The following is a 12,030-nucleotide window of genomic DNA, read 5'->3' on the forward strand; positions in this document are numbered from 1 at the left end:
GTCAGACCAGCTCTCGGGACGCATCAAGGAGAGTTGCCACTCCAGCCTCCGTCCACCGCTGCCATATGCGTTGGCAGCACCAGCTGAAGTGCCGGCTACACCGGCATTCGTCGTCTACAAGATCGGTGGTGACCCTAGTGACTACCAGTTCTTGGCTGAGGCGCCTAAGGAGATCCCTCAAGGATACGCGTGCACGTACGTGCCGATTGTGGCAACCGGCCACTCTCAAACCAGGCCACAACGTCGTGGACTCCGGCGCAAACAGAGGAACGTCGGCAACGTAGCTTGAGAAGCAGACGTGGCTAACTAAGTACTCCACCCCGACGAAACTCCCGAGCCCAGCTCCCTGCAGCTTGGCTCGTAGCTGGAAAAGCAAACATGGCTGGCTAAGTACGCCACCCCGGCGAATCTTCGTAGTGCATCTCCCGCAGCCAGCACAATGGATCAGATCAGTACCATACCGAGAGACCAGTTCGGCATGGTGCCGAAAAGAAGGGCAATCGGCTATTCCAAGCCGTACCCCGACGAGTACGAGATGATCCCGCTGCCACCTAAATATTGGCTCCCCGACTTCTCCAAATTCGGTGGATCGGATGGCTCCAGCTCCATCGAGCACATCGGCCGATATTTGGCGCAACTAGGACCGGCTTCGGTGTCGGATCAGCTACGCGTGAGGCTCTTTTCACAGTCCCTCACAGATCGGCTTTTGGATGGTATACCTCTTTGCCAAAGAAACTCCATCCAGTCTTGGAAGCAATTGGAAGAACAGTTCCATATGCAATACCATTCAGAAGCTTCCGAGTCTAGCATTGCCGATCTAGCACAACTACGCCAGAAGCGCGGAGAAACGGTGACAGAGTACATCCAGCGCTTCAGGAATCTTAGGAACCGATGTTATTCGGTTCGTATAATCGAAAAGGAAGCAATCGAGTTGGCGTAGCTGGCCTTGCAACACAGCTCAAGGACATGGCCTCCCAAGCAGATTATCCTCGCCGGGCGCACATGGTTCGAAACTATCGGATATGAACAGCGCCACCTGCACTGTACCAAGACAAGTTCAAGCGTGCAGTAGTCATGGTCGATACAGAGGAAGGTGAAGTGCCTGCGGGAGACCAAGAAGTAGCAATGGCTGAGTGGACTGGGGAGGAACCCCCGTGTCCCGCAAATGGGTAAAGCCACCGGGCCGCCTGTGGGATTTGATTTTGACGTGACCAAGACTGAACAAATCTTCGACCTCCTGCTCAAGGAGAAACAGTTGACGATCCCTGAAGGTCTCAAGTTCCCCACGGCGCAAGAGCTAAATGGAAAGCCGTACTGCAAATTCCACAACTCGCTCTCCCATGCCACCAACGACTGCAGGTGTGGCGTCGGCACATCCAAGCGGCGATAGAGAAGGGGCGTTTAATTTTCAACCAAGACGCCATGAAGGTAGACACCCAGCCCTTCCCCGCCGTTAACATGGGAGAAGTCATCTACCCTGAGGGTTGCCAGCCAGGTCCCACGTTCAGCATCAACATGGTAGGACTTGGGAACCACTCTGGCAAAGATGGAGATGAGGGCAGCTGCTCTCATAGCAAGGACACAGAGGAGGCCGCTCCACGCGATCGGCTCCATCATAATGGCAAGCGCTACGTCACAGAGGGAGAAGTGAAGAACATAAGATATCAACGACCTCTCTCTGATCATCTCCTCAACAAATATGTGAGTCAGTATGACCAACGCCGACGGTCCAACTATGATGATGAAGGAGATCGTCTGGCTAGAGAAGCCAGAAGACATCGTCGGCAGGATCGCGATGAGGAGGAGCACGAGCGCCGTGCCACGGACAAGTCAAGGGAGCAAGATGACAACGCCGGACACTCGGGACTGCCCTTTCTTCGTACATCGCTGGGATTCAGGAATGAGCCGATTGCCCACAATCGGCAATTGCCCGTAATGCAACAAGAAGAAGAAGGAGGCAGCCAACGTGTCTGTGTTTGAGCGCTTAGGGCCTCTCCCACCACCAAGCAAACGCGCTGAGTCACTTCGTTGGGCAGATCTTGAGGATTCCGAAGACGAGGGACTAGAAGAAGAAGAAGACAGGTACCACCGTCCAAGGTGGTGCCCTGACGGACTCAGCCGTTCACAAAAACGCAGGGTTCAGCGGTTGCGCGGCCTGGAGGAAGCCGAAAGGTTATACCTGCATACGCTGAGGAAGGCACGGCCTGATCTGGCTGCAAAGATTCAGCGAGCCCTGGATGAGGAGGGTCGTCCACGGAGAATGGAGTGGCGTCCCAAGCAAAAGAAAGCCGATGATGAAACATCGGCTGGCACAAACATGGTGCTTGTCTTGCCGACAGAGCTTAGTGCTCCACGATTATACGATGCACTAAAGGTGGATGACAGCAGGCGCATCAAGTCAGAGGTTGGGTTGGTTTTATCCAGCCTAACCGAGTAGCAAGATTAAAACAATGAGCAAACCGGGTGAGGCTGATCCTTGTGATCGGCCCCAAAAAAATTATGGAGGAACATTACAAAACCTTCATCGAACAAGCAATGTGGAGGCCGATGCCAGCAATCGGCTAAAATTATCTTCTGCACATATTCTGTTTGTGGTCAGCAACGATCTACTGGGCAGCGGCCACGTCGGCAGATGAAAGTCAGCATGAATCTTTGCGAAGCCGACGTACAAGTGCAGTGCCCTGACTAACCATGAAAGCCGATATCTGCAGTCATTTGGCAGATTCGGCTCGGGGGGCATATAGTCAGATGAACATATGCAGATAAACATGTGCAGACATGCGTGCAGTGGAATATTGGGGGCCGATTCGGAAAAATCGGCCAAATAGATGAACATATGTAGATAAACATGTGCAGACATGCGTGCAGTGGAATATTGGGGGCTGATTCGGAAAAATCGGCCAAATAAAAAAAAAAACACAAAAAAGTTTAGCCGATGCAGATACGTGGCCATCGACTCAAGAGGTACAGCTGTTATGAGCGGAAAGGGTCAATGGAAAGGGTCAATGGAGCAGGAAGGGAGTCACGAAGAGAGATTCTAATGGAAGAACTCCTCAGTTGAGTGGCTTGATGACTTCGATTTTCTCTTCAAGAACCTCTGGTTTCCTTTTGCGAGTAATGTGCAGATCAGGTTAAGGATGGGTTGCATCAGATCCACCACAGGGAAGGAGCCGATCTGACCTGCAAGGCGCGAAAAGTGGACTGAAGAAGCTCGGGGGGCAGCTCACCCTGAAGGTTCTCTGCTCTGGAGAGCCGATTTTGCTGAAATCGGCTGGTTCCGCATCATGACTTGGGAATCGACGGCGATACATTTGGTTAGTCCACTGATATGCTCGCCTTGATAGAGGCTCGGGGGGGGCAACTGCTGGCGTAGAATTTTCCGTTCTTAAGAAACTGATTGAGATTTCATCGGGCTGAAAACCCAGTGGTATCGACTTCAGGAGCAAGTCGTGTCGGCGGTGGTCCTGGGGCTCTCGTGAGAACGTCGATCTGCCTAGTTGTCAGCCAGAGCTCAAAGGGATGGGGCATTGAGATACCGGTGCGTTGTCATTAGCTCGTTGGGCATTGGCTAAGTGACGATCGGCGGGGTCAGCAGAAGAGGGAATCGGCTCAATTAAACTCTGAAGAAATCGGCAAAATCAAATTGAGGAAAAGTTCTTCATTGATAAACTGGATTTCTTACATAGAAGAGCTGATTGCTCTCAAAAGGGAGTACTAAGGGGATACATTGCCCCGTCTACTGTTGCTGGTCCTATTCTAGAGGTCCTATTCTACGGGCCGTCACTGCCCTCGTCGTCACCGTCGTCAGCGCTGTCGGCGCTGCTCCCGGAGGGCTCGTCGTCGCTGCTGTGGCGGCCGCCGGCAGGACCTTCGTTGTCCTCGTCCTCCACGTCGTCGTCGTTGTCGTCGCTATCATAATCACTGAGATTCCCTGGCCAGGGGCAATGGCGCTTGGCCGGCGGCTCGTCGGAGGGGCTGTCGTCGTCATCCTCCTCCTCCTCTTCCTCCTCCTTCACCTTGGAGGAGGTAAAGTCATCCCAGGAGAAGTGATCGTCATCGCTCTCCTCCTCCGATTCCCCGTTGGCGAGGAAGCGGAGGTCGCTCTCCCCGTCCGTCGAGGACTGGTCGTCCTCGGACCAGATGGAGAAGTCATGGTCTGACTCCTCCCCGGCCTCAATGGCGCGGCGGATGTTGGCCGCATGGACCTCTTGTGGGCTCGGTGCTGGCATCGGCTCGGGAGAGGAGGACTCGAAGGAAAGTCCCGACGAGGCAGAGGAAGAAGAAGACATGGTGCGCAGAAGGGTTTTTTTGGGGGTGCCGATGGCTGGAACAGAGGAAGGGGATAAAGATAACTAATCAGTCGGTACGGTTAAATAATGAGAAACCTGGTGGGAATTACTGCCATTGCAGTTTCTGAAGGGGTAATGTCAGAGCTGTCAAATTTTGCAGAGAAGCTGAGAGGACAGGGCATAATGATGACGGATGCTGCAAATGGCTCTGTTCTGCCACGACATGACCCTTCGAAAGGAAAGCATAATGATTTTGGAAATGTTATTTCCAAAACCAGGGGGGCATGTGTTATCACCAGATTTTGGACAAATCCAGAGGTGGGCCGTAAGAGAGATGGGCTTGGAAGACTACACGTGGAAGATTTCTGAAGCGGCCTTGCACGGAGAATTTGGGCTAGGTTGCCCGTGTATCTTTAATTATAGTAGATTGTATCTTAGATCAAGATTAGAGTTTGTATCGTGCACGGTGGGATATTCCCACGTTAGAAAGTCCCCTGGACTATAAATATGTATCTAGGGTTTATGGAATAAACAACAACACAACGTTCACCCCAAAACAAACCAATCTCGGCGCATCGCCAACTCCTTCGTCTCGAGGGTTTCAATCAGGTAAGCGACATGCTGCCTAGATCGCATCTTGCGATCTAGGCAGCACAAGCTCCACGTTGTTCATGCGTTGCCCGTACTGAAGCGTCTTTGATGGCGGGCAACGTAGTTATCATAGATGTGTTAGGGTTAGCATAGTTCTCCGTATAACATGCTTACGTAGTGCAACCCTTGCATGTCTAGCCGCCCTCACACCTATCTCAGGTGTGGGGGCGGCACCCTGCTTGTTCATTATTTAGTAGATCTGATCCGTTACGATTGCTCCTTGCTCTGCAAGGATTAGTTTAATATCTGCAATAGTTAGGCCTTACAAAGGGGGGGAGGATCCAGCGGCACGTAGGGTGGCGTTCGCAAGTCCTAAACAGGATGTTCCGAGGATCAACGCCATGTTGGTTTTTTGGCCTTGTTTAGGATCGGCTTACGAGCACCGTGCGTGGCCGCGAGGCCCAACCTGGAGTAGGATGATCCGATTATGCGGTGAAAACCCTAAATCGTCGTAGATCTCATTAGTTTTATCTTGATCAAGCAGGATCACCAGGTATTCGTGCACCCCGTACGAATCATGGGTGGATCGGCTCTTTGAGCCGATTCACAGGATAACCTGAGAGCCGATCGAGGCTCTTATTTAATGTTTACGTGTATGCCATGCAGGAATTAAGCGAGGCATCCCCATCACCTTCCTGACCAGGTATAGGTCAGGTGGCACGCCCTTGCACTTCGCATCGCCGCGTGTGACCAGAAGAGCATTGCGGGCCGTCGCTCGGAGGGGTCTCAGCCAGCCGCAGCTCTAGGCTCTTCCCGGCTCTACCTGTGTTGACAGGCCGCTGCCCGCCGGTGGGTTTTGGCAGTCAACAATAGTATTGTATAGAAGTATCATACGTATGATACTACTACATGTTACTATCTTAACAATGCATGGTATCATATACAAGTATCATAGTCTTCATATATTAATTGTTTTGTAGAATCTCAATGCAAATATATGTACAAGATTTACTTGACATTAATTTTTCTAGTAGTATGTGCTACGATACGTATCTACCTATAATACTAGTACCCTCTCCCTCATCCTTAATTGCAGTGTCACATCAGCATTTTGTAAGTATGAAATGCAAGATACCCTCACGGTTAATGCTGAAAACCCCTATCTGGCTTGAGAAGACGCATCGATCTGGATCGCTGCCAGGCAGTCCCGTGGATAGAGGTAGTATATACCAAACTTATCGTTTTCTATTTGACCTCAGCCAGCCACTCAGTGTCATCATCGATCTACGTCCGGGCCACCGAACCACCGCATGAGAACAATCGTAAGGGCATCTCCAATGGCCTGCAGCGTGGAGGGACCGTTTTCGATCGCACAGTTGAAAAATGCACATGCATCCAAGCACAATGGCTCGATGCATAGTGACTGGCCTGTCCGCGGAGACGTAAACGCGGCCCAAATATACGTCTCGGATGCGTCTTGACAGATGTTGCACGGTCGCGACGCGTGACTGCTCGTTTTCCCACGGGACTGCCTGGCAGCGATCCAGATCGATGCGTCTTCTCCAGCGCGCCAGTACTGACGATGAGGCATCGCTTCGGCAGTCTACGACACGTTAATGGTGATGCCTCGCCTGCCGAGTGGCCGTCACCCACCTATGACAATGAAGTTAATGTCGTTGCCAAGCGTGCCGCGGCCCTCGACTTCTCCTGCGTATATAAATAGGGGCGCACACTCGGCTGCCTCATGATCTCCTCCACACAAACCATAGCTGCCGCACAACCTCCACTGTAGCACCGCCCCCACAAACCCGCGAGGGAATCTATGGCTGGTCCAGCTGGCCGGCGAGGCAGTCTAGGCCGCGGTCACCACGGCAGGGGCTGCCGTGTTGGCGCAGCATCACCCCGCAGCGCGTCGTCACCTTCACAGGAGACGAGCTCCTTCGAGTTCATCCTCTGTGTCGAAGAGGACCCCCTCACCATCAAGCGGCTACCGGACAAGTTCGTCGAGTTCGTCGACGGCGCCGAACCGGCCGAGTTATAGCTGCGGGAGGCCTGACGCGGATTTTGCTAGTGGCCTGTCGAGGTCTTGTTCGACGAGCGTGGCAAGATGTACCTGCACACCGGGTGCGACAAGTTCGCCCGTGCCCACAATCTCGATGCCAGCTGCCTGCTCACCTTCCTCTACGAAGGCAACGACGAGATGATTATCAAGGTGTTTGACAAGATATCATGTCGTAGGCACTACCACATGGACGAGTCAGGCGAGGACACCGACAGCTAGTACTGTTAGAGTGTTCTTTTTTTGCAGCGAAGATGGCCACTGGCTAATTGAAGCCACTTGTATAGATTTTTGTGTGTTCTGCTTGCGCATCTAACAACATAAGGCACACAGAATCCAACTGGATTTTCTAGTTTGGGTGACTAGGCTCTACGAAACCCGTGAGGCCAACACTAATTAGATTTCCTTACTTTCCAATTTCAAACCATGTTTCATGTAGTAGTTTTTAAATATTTCTATCTATGGTAAAATGAAAAAAACGAAAAAAATAGGTAAAAATATTATGCGTCGAGGCGTTGAGATAGCCAGGCGCAAACGAACGTGCGGTCATGCAACCATTTTAAACGTCTAATTTGCGTCGCCTCATTAGAGATGCTCTAAGAAGACACTTTTATGTGGAGTTTGTGTCCATGCATGAATTTCAGAAGTGTCGGTTATCAAAACTTTGATAGGTCAGCATATGACCAGTGAGCTTCTGTTTTAGTAGGTATAGTGTGTAGTTTTCCCGTAATTAAATGCAAGCATATTACACATTGATCCGATTTTCTATGCTAGTTTTTTTAGTTTCTTACCTAAATTAAATCAAGATTTATATCAGAAAGATGTTTATGAAACCGTGTGCAATGGGACGAATTCGTACTCAATCCTACTTTCGATAAGACCAGTTGGCAATTTATTCCAAATCTTCCATTATTTAATTATATCGATGTAAAGGTACCTTCCAATCCCCTCTAGCTATCTAGATCGTTCCAATCCTCTCATGTTCTGGTGCTCGTTGTCTAATTAAAGTGTATCATGAAGGCCATCACTAAAGTTCTTACTACCAGGCTGCAAAAAGCTATTCACTCCCTCGTCGATGCTGATCAGACTGGGTTCCTCTCTGGGAGACGCATCTATGAGAACATTGTGTACGCCGCTGATCTCCTTAAGGTTTGCCAAGCCCGGAAAAAAAACACCATTGTTTTTAAAATCGACTTCCGCAAAGTCTTCGACTCGGTCAACTGGGCCAGCCTTCTCGCTATCCTCCGGGCCCGAGGCTTCGACGAAAGATGGTGCTTGTGGATGGAAAGGATCCTCAGTACCGGACACACCGCTATTCTCCTGAATGGGGTCCCTGGGACCTGGATCCGGTGCAAAAATGGGTTGCGGCAGGGTGACCCCCTCTCCCCGTATTTATTCATCATTGTAGCAAACGTCCTCCAATGGCTCATTCGGGTGGCCGGGGCCCATGGCTCCCTAGTGCACCCCGTGGACCACAACTCCCATGTCTCATCCTTCAATACGCCGACGCCACCCTCATCCTCTGCAAAGACGACCTTGAAGCTGCTGCCTGCCTGAAAAAGGTTCTAAGCGACTTCGCTGACGCTACTGGGCTCGCCATCAATTTCCATAAGTCCTGCTTCGTCCCTATGCATGTGGACCCTGCCGCTGCCAACTCCATGGCGTTGGAGTTGGGGTGCAACATCTCCTCCTTCCCCCAGCCGTATCTAGGGCTGCCCCTCTCTCCCACAAAGCTCCCAGCCTCGGCCTTTGCTCCGCTTATCCATTCTTTTGATCGTCGAATCTCTGGTTGGCGCGCACAACTTTTATCCTCGGGGGGTAGGCTTGTCTTGTGTAATGCAGTTCTGAATAACCTTGCTACTTACTACATGTTCTCGTATTTGCTTCCTCAGGGTGTTATTGAGAGTCTGGATAAGAGGCGTCGGGCTTTCTTCTGGACTGGGAAAGACTCCTGCTCTGATGCTCGTTGTCTAATTGCTTGGGATAAAGTTTTGTTGTCTAAGCAGGAGGGTGGGTTCGGTATCAAGGACCTTCGCCGGCAGAACAGGAGCTTGTTGCTTAATTTTCTCCACAAAATCCACCAACCTAACCCCCTACCCTGGAAGAACTGTTTTTCTCACATGCAGGTCGAGATCTTGGGGAGTCTTCCTCACCCCCTCCTTCCTGGAGAGGATCGTCGATGAGTGCCTTCCGCTTTACCGGGCTACCACCAGGGTGACGGTGGTGTCCGGAACCACCTCCTCCTTCTGGCACGACAGGTGGCTCCCAGGCGACCCGCTGGCAAAGCGGTTCTCCGCACTCTACTCCCACTGCACACGGCCCCAGGCCTCGGTGGCCACGGTGGCCTCCCACGGCCTCGACTTGCAGCCTCGGCTCTCTGCGGTGGCTGAGGGGGAGCTTCGTCTGGTCCTACAGCACCTGCACGCCACCCCCCTCCGGGAGGGAGCGGACTTTAGGCGTATGGCATCTCCTGCCGCGCCGCTCTTCAGCACCCGACAGGCGTACCGACTCCTCTCGCCCGTCCAACCCCTGATGTTTCTGCTTGCCGGTTGTGGGCTTTGCACCTCCCCACGAAACTGAGGATCTTCGCCTACCTTGCCGACATCGACCAGCTGAGAACTCGGGCCAACCAGTTCTACAAAAGTTGCGCACCCTCGGATGTGTGCGCAGCTTGCCCACAGGTTGAGACCCGTCGACACCTCTTCTTCGACTGCTACCTTGCGAGGGAGACCTGGCACTGCTTGGCCATCCGGATCCCCCTGGGGCCCTTCTCTATTTGGGAGCTTCCGTCCCCCCTCCCCATTCCTACCCCGATTTGGCATGCCAGAGTGGCTGCCATCCTCTGGGGGCTCTGGAAGGCCCGAAACGATCTCCTCTTCAATGCTTGCACAGTTACTGATGGGATTCGTAGCATAGAAAACAAAAAAATTCCTACCGCGAGAACGCAATCCAAGCCAAGATGCAATCTAGAAGACGGTAGCAACGAGGGGATGAACGAGACGAACCCTTGAAGATTTCCAAAGCCTACAAGAGGAGGCTCTTGTTGCTGCGGTAGATGATCACTTGCCGCTTTCAAAAGCGCGTAGAAGATCTTGACGGTGCCACAATCGGGTAGCACCTCCGTACTCGGTCACACGTTCGGTGTTGATGAAGACGACGTCCTTCTCCCCATTCCAGCGGGCAGCGGAAGTAGTAGATCCTCCTCGGAATCCCGGCAGCACGACGGCGTGGTGGCGGTGGTGGTGGAGATCTCCAACAGAGCTTCGCCTAAACTATGTGGGAGAGAGAGGGAGGAGGGAACCGCTAGGGTTTCTGGGAGAGGGGGCTCTTGGGGGGTGAGGCCATGGTGGTCTTGGTGTGGCCGACCAGCCCCTCCCCTCCCCTCTTTATATAGGTGGAAGCCCCAAGGATTAGGTCAAAAGTCTCCGAATAAGACCCCAACATAAAACCTTCCATATGACCAAACCTAGGGGAAGTGGGACTCCCCCTTTTCCTTTGGTGGGGTGGCCGGCCACCATGGGGAAGAGTCCACTTGGGACTCCTCCTCCCTTAGGCTGGCCGGCCAAGGTGGTTGGAGTCCCTCTGGGACTCCACCTTCCATGCTGATTTCTTCCAGACTCTTCTTGAACCTTCTAGAACCTTCCAGGAAAAATATCGGATCATTTTTCAAACCTTGAAAATGACTTCCTATATATGAATCTTATTCTTCGGACCATTCCGGACCTCCTCGTGATGTCCTGGATCCCATCCGAGACTCCGAACAAAACTTCGAACTCCATTCCATATTCCATATCTACTTAAACGACATCAAACCTTAAGTGTGTCACCCTACGGTTCGTGAACTATGCAGACATGGTTGAGACTTCTCTCCGACCAATAACCAATAGCGGGATCTGGAGATCCATAATGGCTCCCACATATTCAACGATGACTTTAGTGATTGACTGAACCATTTACATACGATACCGATTCCCTTTGTCACACGATATTTTACTTGTCCGAGGTTTGATCATCGGTATTGTCGTTGCCTAATCGACGGTACCTCGGAGGAGGGATCCTCACGAGGGGGAGAAGAAGTAGGGGCCATAGGGCGGAGTGCACACGGGACGGTGGTACGCGAGTTACCCAGCTTCGGAACACCTGCACGATGATAGGGCCTACTGCTGCTTGTCTGGAATTATCTGGGCGCTTTCGCGTTGTTACAATGAGTTGTGGTTGTGCCTCTAGGGCTCCCGGGATCCGGCTTATAAAGGCGCACGGATCTAGGGTTTACATGGAGAGTCCTAGCCGGATTACAGATAGCCTAGCTACGATACAATATCTTACCGTGCACGTCACGGATCCGCCTTCCATACACGTCGTACTGGATCCGGGTTCCTCATGGGCCTCCCTGGATCCGGGTCACTCCTAGGTCGGTACGGATCCGGCCTGCTGATCCTGGGCTGGACTTCTTCCTTCATGATCAACAGCAACTGGGCCGCCCGATGGGCCACATGCCTCATCACCATCCGTGGGCCACCCGGGCTTGCCGGATCTAGGCACTGTCGATGGTACACCCATGAAGTATACCCACAACAGTAGCCCCCAGAGTTCTCCGAGTTTCCCCTGCGGTTTCCGACTTGCTGGTCCATCATGATCTCCGGCAAACGTTGGTAACGCGGAGAAACTTGAAGAGCTCCAACTTTGCATTTTCTTCTTTTTTCCAACTTATAGCCGGAAAATGCTCCCATCCTGAGGGACTTCATCCATCGACGTTCCAAAGAACATTTCCGGGTTACTCCCTGCTTGAACGAAAGTCAATCTTATCTTCACAGAATCACCCGGAATCTTAAAAGACTCTAACGGTTTCGGAAATCCTTCGTCTTCAGATCATGCTTAACAACGGAAGTTCCGTATTTCCTGCACACAACTTCCTCATTTCCCGCGCTAAAGTTTCGCAGACGCAAATCTTCAGCCGGAATTTTCGGGAGTGCATGGTTAAGTTACCTCCACGTCGTTTTACCGCATTTGACCTAAACACGTGTCATCCATCCAACGGCGCGACCGTTCAGTTTCCACCGTTGGATCCGGATCCCGAATCTCCGAGCGCGG

Source organism: Lolium perenne, chromosome 7, assembly GCF_019359855.2.
Source record: "Lolium perenne isolate Kyuss_39 chromosome 7, Kyuss_2.0, whole genome shotgun sequence".
In the NCBI taxonomy this organism is placed as follows: Eukaryota; Viridiplantae; Streptophyta; class Magnoliopsida; order Poales; family Poaceae; genus Lolium; species Lolium perenne.